Below are 12,553 nucleotides of genomic sequence, written 5' to 3'. Positions count from 1 at the left end.
CCTGCTGAAAGATCAGCTGTTAACCTTATGGAGAGTCCCTTGTATGTTATTTGTTGTTTTTCCCTTGCTGCTTTTAATATTTTTTCTTTGTATTTAATTTTTGATAGTTTGATTAATATGTTTCTTGGCATGTTCCTTCTTGGATTTATCCTGTATGGGACTCTGTATGCTTCCTGGACTTGATTAACTTTTTCCTTTCCCATATTAGGGAAGCTTTCAACTATAATGTCTTCAAATATTTTCTCAGTCCCTTTCTTTGTCTCTTCTTCTTCTGGGACCCCTATAATTCGAATGTTGGTGTGTTTAATTTTGTCCCAGAGGTCTCTGAGACTGTCCTCAATTGTTTTCATTCTTTTTTCTTTCTACTGCTCTGCAGTAGTTATTTCCACTATTTTATCTTCCAGGCCACTTATCCATTCTTCTGCCTCAGTTATTCTGCTATTGATTCCTTGTAGAGAATTTTAAATTTCATTTATATTGTTGTTCATCATTGTTTGTTTGCTCTTTAGTTCTTCTAGGTCCCTGTTAAACGTTTCTTGTATTTTCTCCATTGTATTTCCCAGATTTTGGATCATCTTTACTATCATTACTCTGAATACCTTTTCAAGTAGACTGCCTATTTCCTCTGCATTTGTTTGGTCTGGTGGGTTTTTACCTTGCTCCTTCATCTGCTGTGTATTTCTCTGTCTTCTCATTTTGCTTAACTTACTATGTTTGGGGTCTCCTTTTCGCAGGCTGCAGGTCGTAGTTCCCGTTGTTTTTGGTGTCTGCCCCCAGTGGCTAATGTTGGTTTAGTGGGTTGTGTAGGCTTCCTGGTGGAGGGGACTAGTGCCTGTGTTCTGGTGGATGAGGCTGGATCTTCAATTTCTGGTGGGCAGGACCATGTCCGGTAGTGTGTTTGGGGTGTCTGTGACCTTATTATGATTTTAGGCAGCCTCCCTGCTAATGGATGGGGTTGTATTCCTGTCTTGCTAGTTATTTGGCATAGGGTGTCCAGCACTGTAGCTTGCTGTTCATTGAATGGAGCTGGGTCTTCATGTTGAGATTGAGATCTCTTTGAGAGCTTTCTCTGTTTGATATTATATGGAGCCAGGAGGTCTCCGGTGGACCAGTCTCCTGAACTCAGCTCTCCCACCTCAGAGGCACAGGCCTGACACCTGGCTGGAGCACCAAGACCCTGTCAGCCACACGGCTCTAGGCTCCGGCTCCAACATTCAGAGTCTGATATGCCAGGCACTGCCTTGAGGGTTCCGTGCCTTGCGCTCTGGCTGCTCCCGGTCTCTCACTGTGTAGCTTTAAGTGCTATTTATATATGTAAAAATATTGGGAAGTATACCTCAAAATTATTATCTTTGGGTTGTGGGATTTTTTTTACTGTGATTTTCTGAGTTTTTTCACCTCTTCAGCATTAAACATGTAGTATTTTGGAAATACAAAAAATGCAATGGTGTTATAATCCTAGTCTTAAGGATAGGACACATGTATCACTGGTTGGTATATATGTAGAACTGATTACACTTTCGTGACAAATTGTCAAATAAATTAGTAATGGTAGCATACTTGTAGTAATTTCATGTACTTGTCATAAAAGTAGTGTTTTCAGAAAAACAAATATTAGTACCATAATTTCACTTTTCATTTTTTTCAGTAGCATTATACACTATTGAGGCATGGCAATACAATCACTGTATTAGCTTCCTGTTGCTGCTATAACAAGTTAGCATAAGTTTGGTGGCTTAAAACAACACAAATGTATTCTCTTACAGTTCTGGAGGCCACAAGTCTAAAATGAGTTTTAAGGGGCCAAAATCCAGGTGTTAGCAGGACTAGTTCCTTCTGGCAGCTTCAGTGGAGAATCCTCTTCCATTTTTACAGGGTGCTGGCTCCTTGGCTCCTGGCTGCCTCACTCCAGTCTCTGTTTCTGTGGTCATATTGCCTTCTCTTTTACTGTAGTCAAATCTCCCTTTGCCTACCTCTTATAAGAACACTTGTGATTACATTTAGGGGCCACCAAGATAACCTCCCATCCCAAAATCCTTAATTTAATTGCATATGCAAGGTCCTTTTGCCATATAAGGTCACATTTACAGGTTTCAGGGGTTAGGTTATGGACATTTTGAGGTGGTCTTTTCAGCCTACCACAGTCACCATTAAGGCCTTCACCATTTGAAATCTGGTGTTAAAGTGTCTTATTATGAAGTGAGGATGATGGATACAGGACATCGAATTGACAGCTATATAACTTGATTTTTCCTTTTCTGAGGTCATTTAATGACAATGCAATAATGTTACACATGAGGAATCTAGTATAGTGTGTGTGTGTGTGTGTGTGTGTGTGTGTGTGTGTATATGTGTGTGGACTAGTTGATAAAGCTGGCCAAAGACGTAACTCACTTTTCAAGGTAGTTTTCCCAGGTGCCAAAAGAACATGTGGCCACACTCCAGGACTGAAATGGTGAATTACAGCTGGGTAATTTGCTGTACCAGGTTGCTCATTTGTATCCTGTAGAGCAGGGGAAGCTTTGTTATGCTTTTGAGAGAAATATGACTTCACGCAACAACACGTGATCAGGCAAAGCAGGAGCAAATAACCATTTTATGTACATTTTGATTTCTGTTTTGCTAGTTCACTATGAATGTTAGACACCTAATGCTCCAGTGGGATAGTTTAACATTGTCCTGCTCTTTGTAAATAATCACTAATCTGGCTTGGTTAGAAATACACAGCTGAGATGTTTTAAATAAATTCTAGTAAAGTTATGAAGGGCAAAAAAAGAATCAACCTTAATTTGCTTCATTTTTTAAAAGGTGTCAGTATAGAATTTGTTTTCATGAGGCAGTTTTAGCTGAAATATTTGGAAAATATTCCATTATGCATTTAGTACAGTTAGGAGAAACTCTAAAGGAAGTATAGAATACTTTTTTAAAATAGATGTAAAATTTGATTTGTAAGAAAAGAAAAAGTTCATTTTTATTGGAAAAAAGAAGAAAATAAATGTTAACTTCAGTAAACATTTATTGAGACCCTAAGTTATGACCTGAGATACCACTGAGTCTCCAAAACTAAATGCGGAAGTCACAGTTTCGTGAAGATGCTGTGTACACCTGCAAAGCAATGATCAGCAGTAACAGAAGCTATAATGGAAGCATGTATTTTTGTGTGATAAAGCTGGGGAACTTCCGGAACAGAGGTGGTATTTGAGCTGGACCTTCCGGGCTGAGTGATCTCTCGAGTGCAAACAGTAAGGCATGGGAGTTTGGAAGCAGACTCTATGGAGGAGTAGTGCTCCTTGGGAGGAGGAGTAGTTGACAGGGATACCGTGTAAGAAGCGTGGAGTAGGAAGTGAGGAGCAATCTGGGTGAGGAGGGTCAGGGCCTGCTGGAGAATTCGAGTTTTGTTCTGTAAGTAATGAGGAACCACTTGGTCTTAATGCTAAGAATGGGCATGCTTAAATTTCTTTTTAGAATGATAGCTTTGGCAGCAGGGCCATGTTAAATGTCACTCATTTACTTTTGGCTAACAGAAATGATGACAATACTAATCTCGTCTATCCCAATTTAATAAAGAGTAACATTCTGCAACAAATGGACACTGTGTTGAACTGTAAGGCCCATTTGGGCAGAGAAAGCAAACTTTAAAGCTTGCAGTGGTTAATGTCAGGTGAATATCTTTGTGAATTAGGCCTCCTCTGAGAGAGTAGGAAGTAGCAGGACCTGTGGCTGAAAGTGAGAAGTGAATTCCAATTAAAAATAAACAAATTGGGCTTCCATGGTGGCACAGTGGTTGAGAGTCCGCCTGCTGATGCAGGGGACACAGGTTTGTGCCCCGGTCCAAGAAGATCCCACATGCAGAAGAGTGGCTAGACCCGTGAGCCATGGCTGCTGAGCCTGTGCCTCCAGAGCCTGTGCTCTGCAACGGGAGAGGCCACAATAGTGAGAGGCCCGTGTACCGCAAAAAAAAAAATAAAAATAAAAATAAAAAATAAATAAAATTGGCATCAGCCAAATGAAATGCTGTGAGTCCAGTGTACTGCTTCCTACTTCGGATCTTTAGGTGATTAGGACAATTAGCTATGCTTTGATATAATCAGAATAAACAAATCCTTCAAAAGATTTGTAACTTCAGATTATTTGATGGAATCATTTTCCTGTTAAATTTGAAGACCTAATCTTATTCCATTTTAATGCTGTGTGTTTACTTACCTGCCTCATTCTTGAGGGAAGGAGTATGTTTGTACTTAATAAATAATTGTTGAATGAGTGAAAGTATGAATCACTGGAGAAAAGGACATTGTCTTTTCTCTTGTTTTGTCTTCTCCTATCTCCCTTCCTGTTTCTGAGGTTGAAGTACCTAAATAAATAATCCAGTCTCTACTGACATTTGCCTTGGGGATGGGGCCTTATTCCATTTATCTCTCTGGCCCCCAAACCCAGCATAATCCCAGTAAGTGCTGAAATGGATGAAGCATTAACAAATAGGGGTAGTAACATATGCTTTGATTTTGGTAAATTCTAAGTGTATTAAAATGTTTCATATTCTGAGAAGATGATTCATTAATTTTAGGAGAGAGATTTTAGTCTGTCACATTTTTCTGTGCAAAAAATTGGAGCTTGCACAGGATGATGACTGTTTTTTTTTCTTTTTTTCCCCCGTCCTTTACTGTTGTTTCTCTTTATTGCTTCTCTAATGCTTTCCCTTAGAGGGAAGCCATTACATTATTTTAATTCTGGAATGAGCTGGAATTTTAAAGTGGTTACTCTACACAGGATGTTTAGAGTATAAATTACATGGATGCATTGTCCCTTGTCCAACCTTTAGCTTTTAGCATTATAACAAATATATTTTTGCATTATTGGGGTCTGTATTTACTTGTTTCCCTAATGCAGCTTTTCTCCATGGAATACTCTCAGTAGAAACATATGCTCAGAGCTTCAAAGTGATTACAATATCACTAAAAGCTTCATAATCACGTTACTGAAACTAAATGTTAAAATATTTGATTTTCCTTTATCCAATCATTTCAATTTAATTTTAGGCTACTGCATGATTGATTGAGGAAACCTGGCAGGCCAATGTCAAAGAGTGTTTATAATGCCTAAAGCCTTGTACAGAAAACTTCAAGGCAATTTAATTTGGGTAGGAATTCATTTTATTTATTCTGAGGGATTTTTTAATAGGAAAAATGGATTTATTTTCATGCTCTGTGTTTGACTGACTCTGATGTCATCTATACAGTCCCCTGCCTGGAGTATTCACTCACCTCCTCCTCAGCCCTGCTAGATAGAGACCCTGGATGATACAAAAGTCCTAGTTCTAAAACAAAGACCTGCAGCTGTATTGTTTTTCATAATTATTCTAAAGATGTTCTTTCATGTTATTTATAAGATAGGTTTAAATTTTAACCTTTTTTTTAAAAAAAGGTGGGTAGTATTGAAATATTTGTATCTGTTTACAGTAAGCAAGCAAACTCCAGCAGTGGCTTTGCATCAGGCATTTATTCTGCCTCCACTTAATTAAATAACAGGATATGCCAGCAGCATCACTTATCCATGAAGATACAGAACTTTATGAATAAACATATCTACCTTTTCCTCATGGCTCACAGTGGGGGCGGAGAAATGGTCATCCATCAAACTCATGTCTGTGGTTGTTCTCAAAAGCCATTTATTTTTAATTTTAATGAATTATGGAGACAAGTGAATATGAAGTTAATTTCTGAAGTAATGTGAATTTTCCTAATTTTAAACCCAGTTTTTAAAATTATATACATTGTAGAGTTGTAAATCTAGAATATTTACTGATCATGTTTGATACTCAGCCAGAAGTCTAGACATTAAACTATTTTTATAATTCTGCTTCTAAGTTGTTATTTCATCCTCTTTCTCAAGTTGTTCCTTTGCTTTTAACAGAAAATAGATAATGGACAAATCTTTGCACTTAATGTACACAAAGCACTTGGTGACATTTGAATCTTTTTTTTACATTTCTGAAGTTGAACTTTGAACCTTATATACTTTGCTTGTGTAGGATTTTTGACAATGGAAAATAAAATATTTCTCAACTCTTTTGTTCCCTGAATCTTGCATACTTTTCCTGCTTTCCCTCCCCATTGGCAAGACTTAATTTTATAAATAATGGTCTTCTAGCCATTTTTCTGCCTCCATGAGGGTAGGCTTATTGTTTATTGATTGATTGATAGATTGATGGTACTTTGGAAAATCAGGCTTGGAATTAAAAAAAAATATATTGTTTATGGCTAGTAGCACTCCTTAATCACTTCCTTCCCCATCCAGGCCATATCCCAAATCACCCTTCCCCCTAAACTAGAATATAACAATATCTCATATACTTAATACTTTTCTTCTTCACACTAAAATGTGGTGCAGTGTTATTAATGGTTTCCCTTCATAGGGGTTTTGCTATGGGAAAAGTGGAACTGAAAGGGAAATTTTCAATTTTATGTGGAGGCCAGATAGCAGAACCCATAGGTTGAGATTCTAGAAGATAGGGAAGTGACCCTGGTTTTTACATTCTAATGTTAATGATTTTCTCTTGCTTCCATCAAAGAATCTAGGATGAGTAGCTTCAACATTAGAACGTCTGTAAGTTCATATTGAACATTGTGTGGGGATGGTTGCCTTCACTGGGCTTTATCATGAGTGGTTCAAGCCAGAAATAATCATGTTGGGTCTGGAAATTGATATTTACTCTACTTACAGTCTAATAAGTTAACCTGTTAAAGTATCACGGATGCTGTCAGAAGACACAAGACTCATGGATCAGAGACAAAGGACTTCATTACTCATGGCACAGCAAATTGCTTAAGTGTTATCATATTTACAACAGTTTCCTTTACCTCCAAATCTCGAAGGGGTGATATGATATGGCCCATATGAATCCCATGCATGCAGTGGATTTGCATTGAAGTTGATGACCATTTATTCCACTTGAAGTATCCACCACTGTTACGGCAAGCAGTAAGCAAACCTTCTCCTTGAGGACAAATGTTACCTTGTTTATTAAGGTTACTGGATACGTAAATAACCCTGAGAACTTACCCAGGTAAAAGAGATGTGAGGGCCGTGCATTCTTGGTCCATCCAGCAAGACATGTAGGGGACTGTAAGAGGCCCAAATAAATTATCTCTCCCAAAACCCAACAGATTTTATTACACCACCTTGGCTTGTGATGAATTTTCACATGTGTGTGCCACTTCATGATCAGTTTGATTAATTGGGCCAGCATAGACAGGGACCAAATCTATTCAGCTTTTCTCATACAGCCTTTAATTCGAGCTATGATCAATAGGATCCCAAGCAGTAGGATGAGACCAACTTGCAATATTGACTCCATCCACCTGCCCCCACCCCAGAGTCTCTGACTTGGCCTAATGTGAATAAATCCCAGGGGAGACCAGTTGTTCTTAAAAATTAAGGCAGTCTATGTCGAGTCTGTTATCTGTTATGACCCATACAAGGAGGCTTGGAATGACATTGCCAGTAATAACAAGGAGCAGTAGATGATCCAGAAAGCAACCTTCACACCCGATGGAGAGCCAGTCCATGGTCCAGTCTCCCCCACATAAAGAGTAAAGGTTATTCTAGTTTGGAGTTTGCTGCTATCTTTGATTTGGATCACTATTACACTGGTTTGATTAAGCCACATAGACAGTATTCTGAGTAGATTCAGCCTTGATTGCCACACATGGAACAACCTAAGGCTGCTTTGGAGTCAGGACAAGCCTATGAGTTTTAATCAGTCAGACTGAAGTAAGGTTGTGCCAGTCTGGGAGAGTGTACAGGTATGAGGGGGAGGTCCATGTTTTGGAGCTGCAGTTGATGGCATTAGGCACAGAAGAATTGTTCAGCACTAGCCATGTCCACATGACTTTTTCTGTTTTTGTAGCCTGTGGACGGAGATGACATTCTCAGAAATAAGTCAGTGAATCAGATTGCCAGCTACCACTGCTGCTTGGCTTACTTGAAACACATTTTTTGTGTTTTGCCAGGATGAGGCACTGGATGTAGGGGACTAAGACATCATTAATCTCACCCCCTTGTACTTCCAGGGATTTGAGGTGACCCTTCCCCATTGCCAGATTTATTGCTCTCCCTCCACAGCTGTGAAATTGGCTTTCCAGTGTCCCTTCCAGGTAGCTTTAACTTTATATTTTCTCCAGTCATTCCCTACTTGTACCCAGATGTTTTATCTGGAAGGGTCAGGTGCAAGTGGGATAAGGTCATTTTTACAAAATTTACAGAGACTCATTAAGTCCACCACCTTTGGCCACTGTGAAGGAACTTGTCAAGCGGTGACCCAAATGGTCATTATCTTCATGATCTAGAATCATTTCAGTCAAACACAAATAACCAGTGGCTGAAACAGAATTGTGTTTGAATCTTCTAGGGCCCCTTTTGATTGGGCTTCCACCCGGAGGGTGTATCAGTTATCCTGGCCTGGGGTTCCTATCAGGGAACAGAAAAGTGCATCATGCCCAGAAATGGTCAGAGAGAAATCTCAAAGTAGGTCTATGTAAATCCCTACCCTTTCTGGGTATGGCTACATCTAGTACCTTTCTAAGGTGTGTAGACCAAGAGGCAGTGAGAGAAGTAGAGTCAGAAATCTTTTTGAGCTGATTTTTATTTTTAAGTCCATTTTACCTCTCAGTAATGTCAGCAACTTGAGGATGGTAAAGGTCATAAAATGTCCATTGATCACTGAATGTTGGCCCATTTTTGGGTAGTCCTTATGGAAAAAGATATACCATTGTCAAACTAAAGATAGTATGGAAAGTTAAAAACGTAACACTGTTTAATTCTGAGAGCCACAATGCTGAAACCGAAATCATCTGATTGGAGAGTAACCTAAAAAAGTGTTGCCAGTGGTAAGGCATTAGGGTCATCCCAGAATGGGAGTCAATGGTTTGATGTAGTCAGTTTGCTTGGAGTGGACATGGCAAACAGGGCTTCCTTCACTGCAAGGCAAATGGGCCTACTTTTAGCAGGAGTCACAGGTCTGATATGAAGTGGTAGCTTCTGTATCAGAAGCACCTTGACTTTGTACCCTATCCATGGTGGTAGATGTGCTGCCATGTCTGATACAATGGTGGATCCCAGTAGTGTTGGCAGTCATCTGGTCAACACAGGCTTGATCAACAGCTTGACTCCAATTGGTGTCATTAGAGAATGGGCCCTTACCGTGGGCATCTACGTCAGTGACCCAGACTGATCGGCAGCCACAATTTATTTCCACAGTTTGTGGCCCTACAGAGGGGGTTATTAATCTGCCAGTCTATAGTCTTTCAAATGGCAGACCAGACAGACAGCTAGGCCATTGGCAATAGTCTGAGAGTCTGTAACACTAGAAAATGCCTAGCCCTCTGGAGCATTGTCTAAGACAAGAATGACAGCTTTCCATTCAGACCATTGTGCTGACTGGTCCTTTCCACGGTTGGTCTTCCAGAGCTGCTGTTGGGGTTGGATGGCTGCTGCTGTTCAGAGGAACCAGCAGCTTTGAATTTACCACACCATCAGTGAACAAGGCCCAGTCATTGAAAGGAACATGCGAGAGCCCTGTTGAACCAGCAGCTTTGTTTCAGGTGGTGGAGTGGGGAATATAGTTTCCTCCAGAGGAGTAGTTGCCTTTTTTTTTTTTTTTTTCATGTAAAATTGAGATGATGCTAGGGCCAGAACAGCTTCACTCTTGACTGTACCATTTCCGTTTGACTAACCAGGCCTGTTGGGCCCTTCCCATCTCATTAATCATTGGGTCTGAATGGACCTGTATGAAAATGAGGATGTCAGGTGTCTGTTTTCAATAAGAGCTTAGTTGCATGTTAATAGTTACTTATTTAAAAAAAGTAAAAGGATGGACTCTGTGGCTCCATCAAGAAGGTGATTTTGTTGTACTGGGAAATGACCTCTCTATGGGCAACAGTTACTGAACATGACCCTTCGGAGACTTACAGGAACTGTGGAATGCAGACATGTAACACATCAATTCTTATTACATAGTCAGATATGAAAACCACAATGACAGTACATTTAGTAGCCCAAAGGCTCCTTCCACAGTGTTACTCAGTGTCACTTCCCTCCATGGGAACAGGTAGGATGGTAACTTGGGTTTCTGTATCCAACAGGACCATAACAATTTTAGTCCCTCTCTTCCCCATCGTACCAGGAGAGGTATGTATAGCTTTCAGTACCCTTTGGGGACAAAAATACCTTGGATCTATGCCAATAATCTTTTTCCTTCAAGCATGTGAGGTCAGAGTAGAGGGGAAGAAGGGATCAGGTAGATATAGAGGGAGATACCTGCTCCATGTATGTGAATAGGGAACATTTACTGTTGGTTCCAAGCAGCTGCCTGCTTGGGGCTCAACAAAAGGAACTTCTAATGTTCATTGTTCTCTCAAAGACCATCAGTAGCAAGGCCATCATTATAGACACCACTGGACAGCTTTGAGGACTGCTTTACTCAGCACCTGCACACACATTGCTTTTCTCCTGGGCCTAAGGCCTTGCTGCCCTATTGTCATGATAACATCCCTTCCTCCCCTGCATGGAGTAGAGAATAAGCAACAACCAAGGTACTATTGGTGTAGTTTGTTTCAATTCTGCCTCCCTTCTCTCAGCGGAACAGTGGGGACTCTTATTTCTCCCCCTCCTCCCTTGGATGCATTCACTCGTAGATCCCAGGAAATTTTTCATATCACCAAACCCAGTCTTTGGCCCTTTTCCTTCTTCTTTCAGAAAGCCATGTTTCTTGCAGTATCCCTCCCTTTGCCAAAACTATCAGGTCTGAGATCTGATTTTACCCTACTGACAATAACAATTTAGCCAGTTACTAGTTCATGTTGCTGGCACAGACAGGAGACTTCTGGGTCAGAGACAAAAGATGTTATTATCTGTGGCACAGACAGCATTATGAACATATTGGTATCAGTTGCTTTGGTCCAGATGGATACTGTGTACATAGTGAGTTTGTATTGCAACTGAGGAACTCTGAGCTTGGGGAATTCACTACTTTTATAACAAGCAATAATCAAGCCTGTTTTTTGTCCAGGGGAAGAGGTTGCCTTATCTCTCGTCTTCAGAGGAACACTGAGAAATGGCTCAGGTGAAAAAGCAGTCAGACCCTTGCAGTCTTGACATACCCTGTAAGATACGTAGGATGCAAGAGGCCCAAAGAAGACTGCTTTCCCAACAAGGCACAACATCCCTTTTGCACTTCTCCTTGATACTGAGTGGAAGCAGGCAGGCAGTGTTATTTCCAAAGCTGCCTAGAATGGGCTTAGGACAGTAGTTGAAACTGAATAGCAAAGGCTATTAGAGTTTTGGCCCTTGGATTAGTGAAATAATAGATATTTTCAAAGTGGGGGCAAATTCTGGGTGTAAAAGAGAAAGATAATTTTATGTTTCATTTAATATTTCATCACTATCTAGAATCAATGTCATAGAAGTCCTGTTTGTTTGTTTCTAAGGGAATCAGCTAAACTTCCTGTTTCCAGTTTATAGAAAATGTAAAATTGTCTTGCTTTGTATAATTGCTGTTCTCCAGTATTTAGGGCCATTTTATATTAACTTTATAAATAATTAAAGATATGATTTCCACTTGTTTGTCTTTCCTTTTAGATTCTTCTCAGATTATCTGATCATCTTAATTGGGGCATAAAATCTGTTAAGTTTCATATACATATATATTTTCTCATACTCTTTTCAAATAATTCATACTATAAACACTTATTCAGTTTTCTCGGGTAGAGCTGGATTGAGCCACCAGGAATGTAAAAAGTTAAATATAGTAACAATTCCTTTTAAATTTTCTAGTTTTAAAATATGTGAGTTGCTTTTGTATTTGTCTTATCTGAACCCATAAATAAATTTTGAAAATTAAATCAATCATTTCTTTGGGATATTTTCCCCTTCAGAAAGAGAATGTATTACCAAAAAACAGTGCTGCTGTTTCTTTAATATGGCAGTGAAATTGAATATTTGTGATTTTCTTAAAATCAGTCCAAAAATAAGCAAGCAAAACTAAAATATTTTTATTTTAGTCCTTCATGTTGAATAATCTTTCTAAAAATTTATTCCTTTCTCCTGCCATGGTAAAAACAGTACACTGAACATAATTATATATGGCTTCATACAGAAAATATCTTTTATTATCTTAGAGTCATCAGTTATCATTCAACAATATTATGTGTAATAAAAGAAAAGTAGGTTAACTTGGATGCTTAATGATCCCATAACTTAACTTGAATACTTTTAGTTTTTGCTTAATAAATAATATTTATATGTTATATATCCTAAAAGTGTGGCTGTTAGATGACTTTTCCATCCCAATAGCCATTATTTACAGCTTGATGGAGAAAACTTTGCTTTCCTGGTTAGGAAGCACCTTTTATATTTATGAGAATTCTAACACACAATTTAGTGAGCTTTTCTATATTCATTCTATAGATACTTTTCTTAAAGAAGTAATTTTATGTAGAAAAATCTCTTTAAAATTCTTGGCCCAAGGATGAAATTATCTGGATTATTTTACTCTTTC

The sequence above is a fragment of the Lipotes vexillifer genome, unplaced genomic scaffold (genome assembly GCF_000442215.2).
Source record: "Lipotes vexillifer unplaced genomic scaffold, Lipotes_vexillifer_v1.1 scaffold1655, whole genome shotgun sequence".
Lineage (NCBI taxonomy): Eukaryota > Metazoa > Chordata > Mammalia > Artiodactyla > Lipotidae > Lipotes > Lipotes vexillifer.
This window is presented reverse-complemented; position numbering follows the sequence as displayed.